Genomic DNA, 17,476 nt, shown 5'->3' on the forward strand with positions numbered 1-17,476 from the left:
GTAAGGATGGTTCAGTGTAATTAATAAATGTAATCCACCACATAAGCAGACTCAAGAACAGAAACCATATGGCTATCTCATTAGATGCAACAAAGGCTGTTGACAATCCAGCATGCCTTCATGATAAAAGCCCTGGAGAAATCGGAACTACAAGAAGCATCAATAAACAAAATAAAGCCATCAGCAATCCAACAGCAGAAAAACCGGAAACATTTCCACTAAAACAAGAAGTAAGGATGTCTACCCTTTCAACTATTGTTTGATATGGTGCTTTAAGTCTCTGCTATAGCAGTAAGACAAAGAAAAATAGAAGAGATATAAATAGGAAAGGAAGAAGTTAAAATATCCTTCTGTACAAGTGATTTTATTATATATATACAAAAAATTTAAAGACCCCACCAGAAAACTCTTGGGTCTGATAAGCACACTCAACAAAGCTTCAGGACACACAAATATAATTAACACACAAACGTCAGTAGCTTTCCTATATACTAACAAGAAGCAAAGAAAGAAAGAAGGGGGAACACAATCCCATTTACAGTAGTCTCAAAAAGACATAAATAAAATACATTGAAATAAATCTAAAAGACCTCTAATTCAGGAATAGTTTTTGGGACTCTGAAGAAGACACTAGAGGGTGGAAAGACTTCCCATGCTCATGTATTGGTAGGATTGATATTGTGAAAATGGCCATCCTACCAGAAAATAATCCACAGATTCAATACAATCCCCATCAAATTTATAGCATGGTTTTTCACAGATATAAAAAAAAATAAAATTTTATATGGAAAGACCCCAGATATCCAAAACTATGCTGATAAATAAAAACACTGCTGACAGTATCACCATCCTTGATTTCAAGTTATATTACAGAGATGTAGTAATCAAAACAGCATGATACTGCCATAAAAATTAGATACATTGATCAGTAAAACAGAAATGAAGGACTAGATATAAACCCAGGCTCCTACAGCCCTCTTATTTTTAACAAAGAGACACAAATACACACAGAAGAAAAGACAGCATCTTCACAGACGATGAAGAAAAATTGGATCACTACATACATATGAAACTAGATCCTTATCTCTCACCCCTAGAAAACTAGATTGTAAATAGACAAAGAACCTCAACAAAAAATCAGACAGTCTGGATCAGTTAAATTAGAAATTTGGAAATGTGCTTTAATTTATAGGCACAGAAAATGACTTTCTGAATAGGACTCTAACGGTACAGGAATTCAAACTGACAATTGATAAAAAGGGATCTCATAAAACCAAAAAGTTTCTGCATGGCAAAGGACACCATCAACCAAGTGAAGAGGCAGCTTATGGAACCAGAAAAAAAAAATTACCAGCTAGACAGAAGGGTAGTATGTAGAATATAAAAAAGAATAACAAAACAAAACAAATAAACAAAAAAAAAACCCTAAATACCAAGAAAAAAATTACCCAATTAAAAAGCAGGGCACAGAACTAATCAGAAAGTTCTCAAAAGAAGAAATACAGAAACGGTCAAGCAAGTTCTACCACATGAACCAGAACTTGGGCACGTTCCCAAAGGATTCTATGTCCTTAAACAGAGACACTCACTCAGCACTTCTTTATTCTAAAGGTTTTGGGTAAAGTTGCACTGTTTTTAGTGGGAAAGTATATTAGTTTAACATCCAATATTTTACATTTTAATTCTTTGGACTTGGCAAAGGGGATGTGTGTGTGTGTGTGTGTGTGTGTGTGTGTGTGTGTGTGTGTGTGTGTGTGTATGCTCACACACATATGCTTTTAATAAGTTCTACGTGGATTAGTAGTGTAATTGGATATTCAAAGGCTATCAAATGTACTTATCATGCATTTACGTATTTAAGATACAATGCCAACCATAGCAGAATTTTAATTCAGAACATGGCTATTCTGGCAAGAGATCACATCCAAAGACTTTCTAGGCTTGTGTGATCCAACTGGAATAAAACACACCTTTAGTCCCAGGAGATAGAGGCAAGTAGATCTCTGAGTTCTAGTAAGGCAGTTCAGTTAAGTGAGTTGAGAGGCAATGCAATGGAGTTAAGTTTGTGGCTGTTCAGTTCGTAGAAATTAGAGGCAGTTTTTATCAGAAGAGTTTTACAGAGACAGGTTGCAGAGAGAACAAGCTAGACACAGGTAAAGACAGAATGTGCCAGGGAATGAGAAGGATCCAGGTGATTAGAGGAGACTGCTAGAGTTAGTTTAAGGCCAAGCAGAGCAACTCAGGGAGAGACTGAGGGAAGCCAGATTGACTCAGTCAGCTTGGAGAGGAGTTTCAGCCAGAACAACTGAGTTGAACCAGCAAGTCATAGTTCAGAAAGAGCTAGAAAATGTGAGCTTATTCAAGTACGTCTAAGAGGCTGATAACATTCTAGGCCTAGACTAGACTGTAGAAGCTTCCAGGACTAGGTTAGCAGGTGAAGGCAGTTAGCCTCTAAGACAACAATTAAATCAGGCCAATAAAAGTTACTTTAACAGCCAAATTCCTAAGATGGTGCTCTCACCAGTACCGTAACAATGTTGCACAGTGACCAGGCTTCATTCCCTAATGTCTATTGGGAACAATTGGATGTTTACTCACGCTGTATCAAGCATCTACTGACCTTTCTGTTTTCTTTTTTTCTCTTTCTCTTCCAACTTCTTCCTCGCTCTTTTTCATCTGTGGCTGTTCAGGCTTAGTGTTCAGGAATTAGCCACATACTGACCACTTAAACACCAGACTCAGATTGATGGAAGTTTATTTGAATGCTGAACAAGAACTGAACAGTTAGGGCCACAGCCTGTAAATTCAGACTGTGACACTGGTAGCAAGAACTGACCAGTCAGGGCCAGGGTCTGAATTTGGGAGCCAGGCGGGAAGCAAGGAGCATTACATCATTTTGATTAGCTAACCACTTTTAATCCCAGCACTTGGGAGGCAGAAGCAGAAGGATCACTGTGAGTTCCAGGCCAGCCTGGTCAACAAAGGGAACCCAGGATAGCCAAGACAACAGAGAGAAACCCTGTCTCGAAAAACTAAAATAAATAAATAAATAAATAGATAGATAAATAAATAAATAAATATAAAATAATAGAAAAAGAAGACTTGATTTTATTCTGAGTACAATGTAACCAGTTGGCTAGACGAGGCATTTCATGCTAATTGACTGGGATCTAGGGTAGGGGAGCTCTTGGGGGCTTCCAGCTCTCTGAGAGTAAGGAACATAGCAGGATGTTACAGCCTTAATTCTAATGGAACATCATTTATCGTTAACCAAGCAGAATATGTGTTTATTCTCCATTGTTTTATTGTAAGTAGGAAGCATTGGACCTACCTGGTTTTAGGCACATAGGGCCAGAGAACTTGAACTTAATTTCACATTATAATCAACATGGAGACTTGAAGTCAACATGGTTTCTGATATGCTAAGAGCTGGTGTTAACAGAGGAGCCACAGTCATGCTTGGAACTACTGTAGCTTTCAACAGAGGGGCTATAGAATTTAAGCAGATCAAGCAGGTTACAACATTCATCTGTGTCAAGTTTCCCCCGCTCTTCTGCAATAGACCTGCTCCTGTCTAACTCTGAGCATGCTCTGTAAGGCTGTGTGAGTCAGTCTGCATCTGTCCATTCATTGCTTCATGTGAAACACAATCCTTCCATGTCTAGCCTCTGGCTGAGAGCTACAGGGGAAGCCTGCTAAGCCCAAGATGGCTTCTGCACCTTGGTGGCAAATAACCTGAAGGCCAAGGTTCATATGCTATGAATGGGTTATTTTCCATCTATTGACTTCTCAAATGGAGTTCTTGGTTTCCTCACCTTGCAAATCTTATGGGAAATACGCACCATGGTGGAGCTGAACTCTAATGTAACATGGTCCTTTGAAGCTTTCTTATCTAGATTACTCCTCATGGCCAATTAATTTTTTTTATCACCTTTCTGTAGTGGGGCCCTCCTTCATGGTCCTCAACAAATCACTGTGACTAAATCAAGGTAATGTTTTAAGATGTTTAAGTATACTTGGGCATTATGGGACATTTACAGGTATGTCACATATGCCGTCTGCTACTGTAGCTTCCTCCAACATCAGCATCCCTCACCAGAGTGGTCCATTGATGAGGAACGAGCTTGCACTGACACTCCCGTTTCCATCAAGGGCCTGTAGAACACATTTAGACGCATCTGTATTGGACATTCATCTCTCCTTACCTGAAGCCTGTGTTCAGCGGTAGTCTTTGTCTTCCTGGCTTTTCCCTATCCACTCCTGGGTCTAGAGTGCCCCACTGTTTCTATGGCAAGGCATTATCATGCCTATATGTTTGTTTGGTTTTTTTCTTCACTCTATATGCATAATGGGACTTCTTCCCAACCTTCTACCACAGCTGTTCTACATCTCCTGAGGCACAGTTTGGTCTGGGGAAGCTCAAAATCACCTCTGTGGGGCAAAATAATGCCCACTCAATGTCCACATCCTATTCCCCAGTACCTATGAATATGTTATATCATGTGGCAAAAGGTTGATTATGATTCGATTGCGCTCCGTGTTGTCCTGATACAGGCAGGATCCTCAGGGCTGTCTAGGTGGACTCACTGTACTAGCTTCCTTCTACCGAAGGAGCAAGAGGACCAAAGTCAGAGAGGGAGAGCATGATAGTAAAAGTAGAAGCTAACATGGTGATACCATATGCCTGGGACTGTGGGCAGCTTCTGGAGATGGAAACTGGCAACGAATGAACTAACCCCAAAGAGCCTTCTAGACAAAGGCAGATCTGCCAATATCTTCTTTTTAGCCCCCTAAGACCTATTTTGGACTGATGATCTCTAGAAGTGCAAGACTTGACATTTGTATTATTTCAAGCTTCTGTGTTTGGGGTAACTTGTTACAGCAACAACAGCAAGCTAATGCAATGTGCTCTTGTATCCCAGTCCAGCCTTACTCATTCCACAGACTAATTATCCTACAAAACATGAGATCCTCATCTCTGCTTTCACCCTGGTCTGGCTCCGGGTTGCTCTTAGACTGAAGATAATGGTCCTGAGCATCGTGGGCGTCTGTTGACAGCACACCTTTTGGTCAATGACTGTCCCTCTGCTCTGCCACATCACTGTGGGTTTTGCCATTTGCTGCTGTTTAGATAGGAATCCTCTTTCCCTTGGCCTGGTGACCCTTCCCTTCCTTTCACTTCTCATCTCCTACCGCTTTCTATACCACACTACCCCTACACACTAGCTGGGTTCATATGCTCTCAGCACCACCGGTTACTTTCTACTCCTAATGTTTCCCATATTTACAGATCTCCACTTTGGGTCTCACCGTATACTGTGAGCTCTATGAGGAAACGACTGTGTCACTTCTCCACCTCACATTCTCCCAGGCCTGGCACAGGGCCTGAGCCACAGTGGGTACACAGGGTGCAGTTTAAAATGAGTGGCTGGATTAATACATATCTAACACTTGGAAAATCTCATTCCAACTGGGTGTGACGGCACACCTTTAATCCCAGCACTCAGGGAGCCAGAGGCAGGAGTATTGCTGTGAGTTCGAAGCCAGCCTAGTCTACAAAGCAAATCCAGGACAGCCAAGGCTAACACAGTGAAACCTTGTCTCAAAATACAAAAACAAAACAAAACAAAACAAAAAACCCTAAAGATCTCATTCCTTCATAAACATTTTTTTGAAAAAAATCTCCCTCCTGATATCTTGGATTCCAAATAACAGGGGTCTGATCTGCTTGAGGATTTGAGCCATTTAAATAGAGCTGCCTCCTATTTGGCAAGTGTCTCCAGTGAGCGTAAGCAAGGGCTGTTGCCCAGGTGGAGGACTGAGGCACTATGCTATAAAGTCAGCATTTCCCAGTGGTGCCAGCCTAGGCTGGGAGAAGGGGCACCATGATGATGCTGTTAATTATTGCTCTACCCAGGCTGCTCCAAGTTTGGTACTAATTGCTCAGCGAGCAAATTGTAGATTCAGATAATCACCAAACCTAATGTGGCTCCTGTGAAGTCTGAATAAATTAATGCAAAGTAGACAGCTGCCTCTACAGTGCTAAGCAGCAGTGACTTTTCTTAGGTCATGGAAACTTGTAAGATAGCACCGCTCACTCACAGGGCTTGGCCGGTCAGCCGAGCAGCTAGAGCACACATCAGAGCTTAGGGGGCCTTCATCATGCTGAGGGATGGTGACCCGTGCCTGGGCGGGCTCCTTTCTCTGTATGCCATCTTGGTAGTTTCTTTCATCTGTATGATCAGTGGGCAAATGTGCATCGATTACTATGGGATGGGACTCTGCACTAGAGCAGAAATGAAGCATTGGGTTCAAGCCACTTTAAGCCCTGTCCTTAGACATCTTCTAACCAGAACATCTGAGGTAGATGTTACTTACTATTCAATATCTGGCCATCATAATGAAGAGTTTGATAGGAATGATGTCATTAAATGGTCATGACACTCCAGAAATTTAGGAATAATTCACCACAATAAGTGAGAGTCAGAGTCAAGGTTTGGACTCGAGCATTCTGCCTCAAGAATTCTTTACCCCTCAAGTATGAATTTCAGTCTTGGGGATGTCCCATTGTATGAGCTCCATTTTCCATACCAGTGAAGATTCTTCCACCCACTCAGTGTCCAGGATCATGGTAGATGTTAACTTCCACCTTCCCTCAAAGGTGCCAGGCACAGAGGGATGGCTTACTGGGTCAGGTCACACACCCAGTCGACGGCAGGCCTGAAGCTTTCTTTGCCCGAAGGATGAGATCCCTTTTCTCTCAACACTTGTTAAATGTGAGGACGCATGGGTGCATGGGTGCTCACGTGTGTGTCCATGGGCAGCTGGGGTTTGGGTCCTCTATTTAGAGTAACATGGAAGAAACTGGGCCACAGACTCTGTGACAGCTGCATGGTTCTACATGAAAATAGGACCCTTGAAGTCATGCAGGGTGAGTTTACTGAGCAACCATCCGGATTACTGTAAATGGGTGTTTATATTGTTTATTTCACATCCATGTGAAAACTCCTAAATTAAAAGCATGTAAATCGTGGCGACTTGGGTATACACAATCTATGGTGGGACCTCCGTAGGCTAAAATGAGTAGGAGAATTTGTTCCTTGTTGGCCAAGGAAGCTAGGCCTCCTCCCATTTCGCAGTGGTTGTAACCCACCAGAGTCCCTAAGATGGCTGTGCTAGTTTGTTTCCTATTGCTGCGATACACACCATGACCAAAAGCAACTCAGGGAGGAAAGGATTGGTTCAGGTTACAGATCCTGATCATACTCAGTCACTGAAGTATGCAAGCAACAGCAAAGGGAGGAGCCATGGAGGAATGCCTCTTACTGGCTTGTTCAGCCTTCCTTCTTATACAACCTAGGACCACCTGCCTGATGGCGACACCAACCACAGTGGGCCTGGCCTTCCCACATCAATCTTTATTCAAGCAAATGCCCCCACAGACTTGCCTACAGGCTGGTATGATGGAAACAACTGGCACTCCCTCTTTTCAGATGACCCTCCAAGTTGACACAAAAACTAACAACACAGAAGCCCAACTAGAAAACATGCCCTTCCCCACCTCTATAGAGGGTAGTGGTCTTCCAGCTGGCCTCTGAGTGGATAGTCATCTCTTGTTACAGCCTCTTGTCTGGTTAGCCTGACAGGTGAGTCATTAGCTTCTCGTATGGTTGTCCTTGACTTGTCAGCCTAGAGAGCGAGAGAATCCCAGGAAGTTAGTAGAGTGCACCTTTGAGTGCATCTGTAAAGGTTTGTGGAGAGAGGGTTCAGTAAGGGGAATGAACCCTCGTAAGTGCAAGGACCTTCCTGCAGGCTGGAAAAAGAAGGCTCTGTTTCCTGTCACCAGGTATGTGAGTCACTCTGCTTTGTCACACCCTCCTGCCAAGAGGGGCCAAACTTTCTGCAATCAGGAGCACCTGTCTGTATCTCCTCAGTTAGGGGTGGGGGCTCATGAACCCCTTCCTACTTCACCAACAGAACTTTTTACACGATAAGAATAGTGGTTTTCCTTCTCATCAGGCCATGCTTTTTATATGAGTTCCAGTCAGCGAGTGTGTTCTATTGCTATGGAGCTTGGCTGAGTTTGGGAATGTGCTTGGAGCTTAGCCTGGTGGCATTATACACACTGGGACATTGAGTCACTCAGGTCAGTGGCTCTGAGCCTCCATTATTTTCATCTGTGAAATAAATATGAGTAGCTAACACAGTTTTGAAAAATAATTATGTAAATGACATCATTTATGCCATGACAGAAAACAGTCCCAAGAACCTTCACCCATCAATAAACTGAGTGGTAGATGACTTCTTATTATCATTGTTGCTTTTTTCCTGCACAGGAATCTATGTCAGGAGCTCCTTACACCTCAGGTGGGCAAGCACAGCCTAGTTTCCAGTGCTACTTGGTTCTGAGCCACTAATCCATGCTAGTCCATTAAGCAAGGCTGCTCAGGAGCCAGGTCACCAGGCATGGGTCTGACCTGTGACTAGTCCAGGCCCTGTCGCTTACTTACCACGCATCTCAGGCTTCTCTTTCGGCATCTCTCAGCTTCACCTTTCTTCTTTGTATAGTTCTGGTCTTTTCCCTGCCTGGCATGGCTTGTCAAACTGCAGTGCTTCTGAAAGGAGCCTGGGGGCCAGAAGAGCAATCACCACCACACAGAAGTGTGCGCTCGCAAAAGCAGGTGTGGGATTCTGACATTGGAGCAAGAAAAAGCAAAGCAAGGAATTTCCTAGACCTTGAGGTCTTCTACGGGGTTCCCAATAAAGGAAATAAAGGAGAAAAATGCTTCAACAGTTTGGAGCTGTGCATATTCAATCATCAACGTTATATGCTCTTCACATTGTGGTCTATTGAGGGGAAATGTATTTGGAACTTAACATTGCATATCGAGTCCTGAAATGTGCCAGTCTTGGACTTTGCGCTTCCTTCTCTATGTGGTGATACTGTGAGGAATGGATCCCACCCTCAGCTGCACAGGAGAAAGATGACTCGTGAGGGGGAACAAGTCACCAAATATCGCATAGTCCGTGACTGGCCGAGCCTGATTGGATGCTGAGGATCCATGGGAAGGTCTTGGTCGCCATGCTGCCCAGCACAGCAGTCTAGATGGCGAGATACACAAACACAGGGCAGTAAGGGAAAAGCTACAAAGCATCCAGGGGAAATCTCGCAAAGTGGAAAAGGACATACTCCTGGGGGTAATGTCTCGGTATACAGAATCTGATTGCTTCTCATTGCCTGGGCTGCAGCCACCAGATGAATTGCTGCTGCAAAACGCTAAGTCATCTCGCTGCCCCACACCCTTCTGTCAACTGTTATGAACCATAGAGTGGCATTTCAGCAATTGATGAGTCATATATATGACACAGTACACCCACCGGTTATACTGAAGCTGGAAATTTCTCATTTCCTGCTGACCATGTACTTCCTGTGTGTTACAGTGTTCAGCGCGTTCTGCACAGGATTTTAGCCCAGACAATGACTGCATCATAGAACTTGGAGTGTGGTAGGGTACACTATCTAGTCTTATGTTTGCACAATGATTATGTCACCTAATGATACCTTTGTCAGGATGCATTCCTGGCATTAAGCAAAGAATGACTATGCTCTCAACAGAGCATCCAGCCAGAGGAAGCCTATTCCAAGGTCACTTGGACCATTGCTTTGCTCAAAATCCTCCCAGGCAGTAAAAAGCCAGAAGGTCTCATAGATATCTACAGGGTTTCTTCATCTCAATACTGGTCCTGGATATCTTGAAGATGTCAACTCCTTCCACTCCTCCTTTTCCTTCTGTTTTCTTGCCCTAACCCCTGCCCTAACCCTGCTGTCCTTCAAAATGGCAGCCAAGATCTAGTTTAGGAACATTTGCATAAGCCTGCACAGCAGCATGCACAGAGCACTGCAGGGCGCTGCAGCACACACTGAGTACACCATGCCTAGGTACTGACTGGGAGGAATGCTCAGCTGACTATCACCTGCCTTAGGACCGCCAATGCCATCTGTGTGGCCAACTCCTCTACTTGAAGTGTCTTTCTTCCAGTAGGTGCTAAAATTCCTTCCTAGTGAGAGACATAGCAATGTCTACACCTTCTCCTAAAGTCCCAATGATGCACAGAGGCACAATTCCACCGAAGTGCATTCTGGGGAACTAATGAATATATTGGAGTTTCTTATAGAGCATAGGTAATGGCTTGCTTGCAGGCATGTGAGCACTTCTCCCTCAACCAGACACACCTGGAGGTCTTTACAAAGCAGGGAGGAGGGCTTCCTATGGCCATGAAATGGAAAACACACACACACGCGCGCACATGCATGCATGCACGCACACATGTGTATGATATATATATGCATATATATATATATATATATATATATATATATATATATGCTCTACTTGCCCCCAGGTCCTCCATCTCATAGCGGTTAGCAAGACTAGTGGGCATTTCTCCTACCACAAAAGACAAATGAAGAAAAAGATGAGAAAAAAAAGAGAGAGAGAAAAGAGAGAGAGACGTGGACTGAAGCATGACCTGTGGCTGTAAACAGAAATGTGGGGAAGCACTTTAGCTGGCACATTACAACCTCTTAGGAATAGCTGCTTCTCCCAGGGTCTCAAGTTTTTGTCTTGGTTCCCAGTACCAGGAGTGAATTATGCCCCTTAACTCAGGCCTTAAGTCCAATCAGAGAGCTGGTTCTCACCACCACCAGTCCAGCCACGCCTGGACTTTCTGGCACATCTTGCCTGGCACTTCCATCACAGGGCATACAGCTGAGTAGGACTTTTGGCCTCCATCTTCCTGACCCCAGATTCTGTTAGTAGCAATTTCTGGTACTACAGGAGCTGCTTCCCAGGGCTGGAGTCACTTCAGGCCCAGGCCTAGCTTTATTTCTCTAAGTTTTGCAGCCAAAAACGGGGGGGGGGGGGGGGGCATGCAACAGCTTTAGTGATAGTCTTATCATTGACTTCAGGAAGTCACCAACAACTGTGGCCATAGCCTTTTTATAGCTTAAGGGCCCCCTAGAGCCTCTATGGTCAACAACGTCCTGGAGGTAACCTACTCCTAGGATGGGATCCCCAGCCTGATGGCTTTTAGGAGCATCTATTTTTACCCTTTGGACACTCTTTGTCACTCACAGGCACAGACTATCAGAAACCATCCCCAGTCATTTTGATAGGTACCACTTGTGCCTTACTCCACCGCACACTCCAACCCTACAATTTCACAGCAACATCTGAGCTTTGCACCCTCTGTGAACTTAGTCCCCATGCTGGCTTCTTCAGGTGCACTCTCACGGCTCTTAAATGAGTCTCCAAAAACTACAAAGCACTCACAAGTCAGTGTGATGGTATCTATTTGTAATGAAGAATTTCTGCAGAGGGTGGGCAGGACAGAGAGGCAAAGTCCTGTGCCACCATCTCATGGTGGGACTGGGTGAAGCACCTTACAAGTGACAGGTGATCACAGAAAGTCACAACTAAGGAGATACTGAAGTCAAACTTAAGCAAGATCCAACAGCATAAGAAGGCTTTATGCACTAGTACCCGTTGTTTTCTCTGCTGGTCCATGCTGGGCACTGTAGCATGGGCAGGAGGCACAAACATGATTAGCCTCACACCACCCTCAGCCATCCTCTCTGAGCCATCCTGCTCCATATTCTGAAGCTCTTTCTTTGAGCCTCCCCGCACCTCCCCAGCTTGGTGGGCCTGGCTCACACTGCTCCGGGCCAAAGGTGGATAAGGCCCTATTGTCCCTGGCAGTACCTGTTTCTCATTCTGGTTCCTTGTGTTAGAAAGGTTGTGTTTTGGTGCAGTGAATGTAGCTGCAGTTGTGGCCTCTCCACCCACTACCCCTGGCTCCCAGGGAAGCCCTAGCTGGGCAAACCATCTCCACCCCTGGCATGCTCTCTTTCAGGAGAAAAGGGTACCCTGCTTCATCTGGAATGACTGTTGGGCGTCCCTGGGAAAGGCTTGAGTTTCTGTGTCTGCACTGGTTATCAGGGGGCTTTTCTGACAATAGTTTTCCTTAGGACCTTGGTTCAAAAGAAGTCTCACATTTGTCTCCCAGTAACGCACACAGATTGCTCCCTCTGTTCCACCTTTCTCTAGTCAATGCTCTGCTGCTCTCCCACCTTACGGACACTCCTTCCATGCTGGTCTAAGTCACTTAGATCCTCCAAAGCCTTTCCTACTTCATAAAGATCTTGCCATATCAAAGGGCTCAGCAAAGCCGCTAAAACCCCAGCCAGTCTCAGGTCTTTGCTGAATCCAGTTTTTCCTTGTCTCTGGTGAACACATCGTCTAGGCCCAGTGAGCTCAGTCTTATGTGTTTCCTTCCCCCTCAGCTTCCGTAGGAGCCTGTCTCTCCTCTGTGGTCCTCCAGCCCCTGATGGCCATGGAGCATCCACTGCTGATGCTCAAGTATCTCCAATGGCTCCTATGAGCCGGTCCGTCAAGAACTGATTCCCTTTGTGCTACCTCAGGCTTGTGCCTCAAGGATGCATGTGTGGTTACATCCACCTCTGCTTCTCCAGCACTCATCCTCATCCCATTGGCCCCCCACATGCCCAGGCTGTGAGAGATTCTGCCATTGCTTACTTAAAGCTTTCCTCCAATTCCAGCAGTTTCAGCGCTGAGCGTTCTCTGATGGCCGTGGTCTTTTCCACTGAGTCCTTGTCAAGACCCTTGTCTACATGCTAAGTTGTGGATTTTTCCTCTCTCTGTATCAAAGCTCAGACTCACAGGGTACATTGTGCAATTCTGTTGCTTCTGGGTCCTTCTCTTTCTCATCTCTATCAGACTGTTCCCAGGGATCCAGGTTTTGGGGTCTCAGGAAAATTACTAGTTATATCTGGGCTCCTTTTTGTCCCGTAGCCATAAAAAATGGCAGGTCAACATTCCCATTTCTTCATCTGTTTTCTTCAACCAACCTGCTAAGTCAGGGGCCAGTGCTGAATCCCCAACCTTACATTCCTTGCTCAGTGCATTCCACCACCACCCACCTCACTTTATATCCACCATCTCCCTCTGGGACGCTGCCTCCGGGTTTGTAATGCCTGCTTTGACAGTGTTCAAAGCATCTCTTTACTCCCTGGGGAGACTCCGACCCATCAAGCAGGCTTACCACTCCATTCCACCTAGAAGAAGACTGCCTTCCTGGCATTTTCCCCCACTGACAGCTCCTGCCAAAGTGGCTGCACCTTAGTTACCTGTCTGACTACTCTCTCTACTCCACACCATGGGCACTACCCACCCCAAAAACCTTACAGGACAAACTATCATGTCAAAATTTCTTCTGTAATCACACACACACACACACACACACACACACACACACACACTTCACTTGGTCTATTTGTTTCAGTTCATATCAGGGATATCATTGTCCTCCCCAGACTTATTCTTCTGACTATGGCAAATGTTGCTAAAACTCCTTCCTGGGGGAGACATAAATGACCTCCCCCAAGACATAAAGAAGCTCTTCTAAGGTCTCCATGGCCAATCAATGCACAATGCCAACTAAAGTTCATTCTGGGGAACCAACAAGTTTATTAGACTTTTTACAGAGCAACTGGTCACACCCGAGAGTAGTGAGGGCTTTCCCATAGTTACATAGATGGAGCCCTAGACCCAGTCTTTCCTAAGCTCTACACACACACACACACACACACACACACACACTAGCTCCTCCTCGGCCACCTGCAGAGTTATCAGTTGATACAGAGACCACTGGATACTCAGGAAGGGGGTGGTGTGTGTAAATTGTCAACAATCACAGATAGGATGATTTTTTTTTTTCCAAAAAGGATACAGATGAATGCCCGAAGATTGGGCTTGCTTGGTTTGGAGGACAGTCACTCTACATCAGTTATATACCCCACACCTGCCCCCCAACCTTGATCCAGGTCACCCACCAGGTGTAGTCTGGAATTAGAAACCACAATATGTAGTCAAGCAACATTTTAACACAGGCAACAGGAAATTACTGAAAAGGGCTGACTCGGGCCCCGTTTGCAGCTGTTCACAGGTCTCTGCTGACAAGTGTTTGCCGTAGGAACCACTTTGGAAAAAGAAGTCTGGGTCCTTGCCCCAGCTTTGTCATCCACTCTCTGTGCATCTTAGGCCTCTTTTCTTTAGCACTCCAGTTTTCTACCTTTAACTGACACAATCTAGGTGAGTTCTTTGGCCCTCCATCTCTGAGAAGTTCCATCCCATTCCATTCCCACCTGTCTAGCCCCTTAAATACATGCAAGAAGGGGGCGTGGAGAGCAGGAGGGGTGCATGCTCCTGATGCATTTGAAGGATGCCTGTTGAACGCTAATGCCTTCTTTCTTTCCTCCCTAGGTATACAGTTTTGCACAGTAGGCATCACCAGGAACTGGAGAAGTTGCCCATACACAATGACCCGGAGTCCCTGGAATCCTGCTTTTGATTTGAAGACGTGGCTTGCCATTTAGCCATTCATTCCCATCCATGTCCGCATGTCCAGGATACCCTGGAATCACCCGACTCTGGGCATCACCGGTGAAGCATGGAGCATCTGGGGGGTGCGGGGCCAGGTCCCAGGGAAGGTGAACAGAAGATGGTGTTGAGTGGAACTTGAGCGCAGCAGGTCAAGGATTTCAGAGTTGTGTGGGGACTTCAGACATCATCAGGCCCAGCGCCCCACTCTCAGCCCAAGTGGCCCCTCCCATTGCATACTGATACGTGGTCTGTCTCTGCTTGCCCCTCTCCAGGCCTAGGAGCTCACCACCTCCTAAGGCAGCCCCTTCTGTGTGGGAATTCTCTAATTGGCACACAAGTCTGCTGCTGCTCCAGCTTCTGCTGGGGCAGTGTGGTTGATCCTTTCTGTCACTAGAACACCCCCCCAGTTCCTTCCTCACTCTGGTCATCTTCTGGACATGCTTTGAGGGGCTCCAGATGTCTGTTTGGAGGTACTATAGTACTGACAGGGAAGGCATCAGGATTTTTGGGTTACAGCCATGGCCATCTTTTTTCCTTTATATCTTTGTTTTTCTTTCTTTCTTGATTATAGCACACTACTTGAAGTAATAGTTCGCCCCTTGAGGATAGATTTTAAAAGATTCTGCTTAGATTTTGCCTTTGGATCTATTACCAAGAGTGTCCGTCCCCCCCCCCCCTCTCTGTGTGTGTGTGTGTGTGTGTGTAAAGTTTACATTTTTTCCCCTGGTATACCAGCGATTGGGTCATTTAGAATGAATCTCTATTCACTTCCCTTCTGTGACAGCAGACTCAGATCCTGTTTGCTATGAATGTTAACAAACAACAGTCTTATAACTCAAGAATTAAGGAGTGGGGCTAGGGGGACTAGAGAGATGGCTCACTTGTTGCTCTGGCAGAAGATCCAGGTTTGGTTCCCAGCACTCATATGGTGGCTCACAACCATCTGTTACCTTCAGTTCTAGAGGATCAGATAGTTCTTGACTGCCTCAGGCTCCTGCACACACATGGTGCACATACATACACTCAGGCACACACACACACACACACTCACACACACACAAATAAATAAAACAAGTTAAAATAAAAAACCGTTAAGGAAGGAAACTCATTCAATTCCATGGGCTGCCTCTTAGGGAGGATCAGGGTCCTGTGCTGAACAACCCATTGGTCTAGTCCTAGACCATTTTCTGCTTTGAGCAAAGCACAAACTCAACTTAATGTGTTGGGAACTGTCATTGGCCACTGCCTGTCTGGGAAGCTCCTGCTACTATTATTTTCAACACCGTATGCAGAGCGTCCTTTGTTGCCAACCCCAAGATGTTTTCTTTCCCATGCTGAAGCAGCCATGGCCTTCGTTGTCTTGGGAAAGTTCATGACAGAGAGAAGGACTTAAAACTCTGAAGATGGTTTTTCTTCTTTTCGGCGGACAAAGATGAGTTTGCTTTACTGCTGATGAAACAGAGGGAATAGGAAGATAAACATGGCCTGGCATCCTTGCCCTGTACACTGCAAGATCAGGATTTGTCAAGGGCTTCGACTACAAGTTTTCCTTGCCCTATTTTAACTCCTTCTTTCTTTCTCCCTCTTTTTTCTCCCTCTCTCTCACCCCTCTCCCTTCCTCCTCTTGTTTTACTTTTTTGAGTCAGGGTTTTCCAAAGGTCAGGCTGGCCTCAGGCTCATTGTAGCTGAGGCTGAACTGAACTTCATCCTCCTCCCAACATCTCTCAAGTTTTGGGGTCACAGGCTTGAGCCAACATACCAAGTCCTACTTGCTTTTCTACTTCCTGTGATAATAGGTCAGAATTGCTCTTTTTTGTCCTTGTTTAATCTTTTCCCCGTTGAAGATGGATACACCGAGAAGGGTTGGTCATCACCAAGAAAGGAATGACATGACCAACTATTTAGGTTTAACATTGAAAGTCTCATATCCCAAGACACTCCACAGCCCTTGGCAAATTAAAGATAGTCACCACCCTTATGGGAGCCTCCTATACTGAAAATCAGTAGACCACTTAGAGCCTAGTCTCTTTCTGTATTTCCATGAAAATTTGAAGGGTCTAGGGACTACATGACATGGCAATTACACAAATGCAAATTCTTAAGACAAGACTGGGTTTTTTCTGTTTGGAGAATGGCTAGCTTCAGAGAGCTGTGGTTCTCAGTCCTAAGGCAGCTGTGTCTGAGGTGTCCTGTGTTCCCTTGCCAACATTTTTCTGATTTAGCTCTTTACCGACGTTGGTCATTCTTCTTCTGCAAACAGTATATAAAATGCTATCCTTCTTTACTAAGCTTGCTCAGAGTAATACACAGCTTGTGCAGTGCCTCCCACCCCAGATCTCATATCTTCTCACTTGGTCACCCCACTTAGATCACTGTCACTGAAGAATAAGCTGATGGTCCGTGTCACCAGCCCACCCCATTAGCAGCTAGAAATAAAACCTACAATGTTTTTTTTTTTAAAGGATCTGAGATTTCACCTGCTACTCTCATTAACATTTCTACTTCCTTCTGTCAACTTGTTCTGACCTGAAGCAAATGACTATCTGGGAAATGGGGTAGGATAGGGACATTGGAGTTGGTGAGGGTGGAGACTCACTGAGGGGCCAGAGAGTGGAGACAACCCAATTACTTTTAATACTGTCTTCAAATGAGAACAAAATGTCTTCTTGGTGCTGTGCTAGTAGCTATTTCTCTTTGATAGTGTGGCTCTTAGGTGAGAGATAGATGGTGCTTTTCTTTTTCTCTATCACTTTGATTTGCGAAGGTCAAAATCTGCTCTAAAACACTGGACCTAGGAGGAAAACAAAGGCCAGTGCTCTTGTCTCATTTGGCCAAAACTTATACTCTTCCCACAGAGTCTTGAAAACTTGGGACTAGGTATTTGATGACAATGTAAACAGTGCAGGGACAGACTTGGAGATCTGGGCACCCTGTTGCACTGGTCCCAGGCAGAAATACTTCACTCTATTCTGTTCTGCAAAATGCAGATGGTCTCTGAGGCAGCTGGATCTGGG

Source organism: Acomys russatus, chromosome 20 (assembly GCF_903995435.1).
Source record: "Acomys russatus chromosome 20, mAcoRus1.1, whole genome shotgun sequence".
Classification (NCBI taxonomy): domain Eukaryota; kingdom Metazoa; phylum Chordata; class Mammalia; order Rodentia; family Muridae; genus Acomys; species Acomys russatus.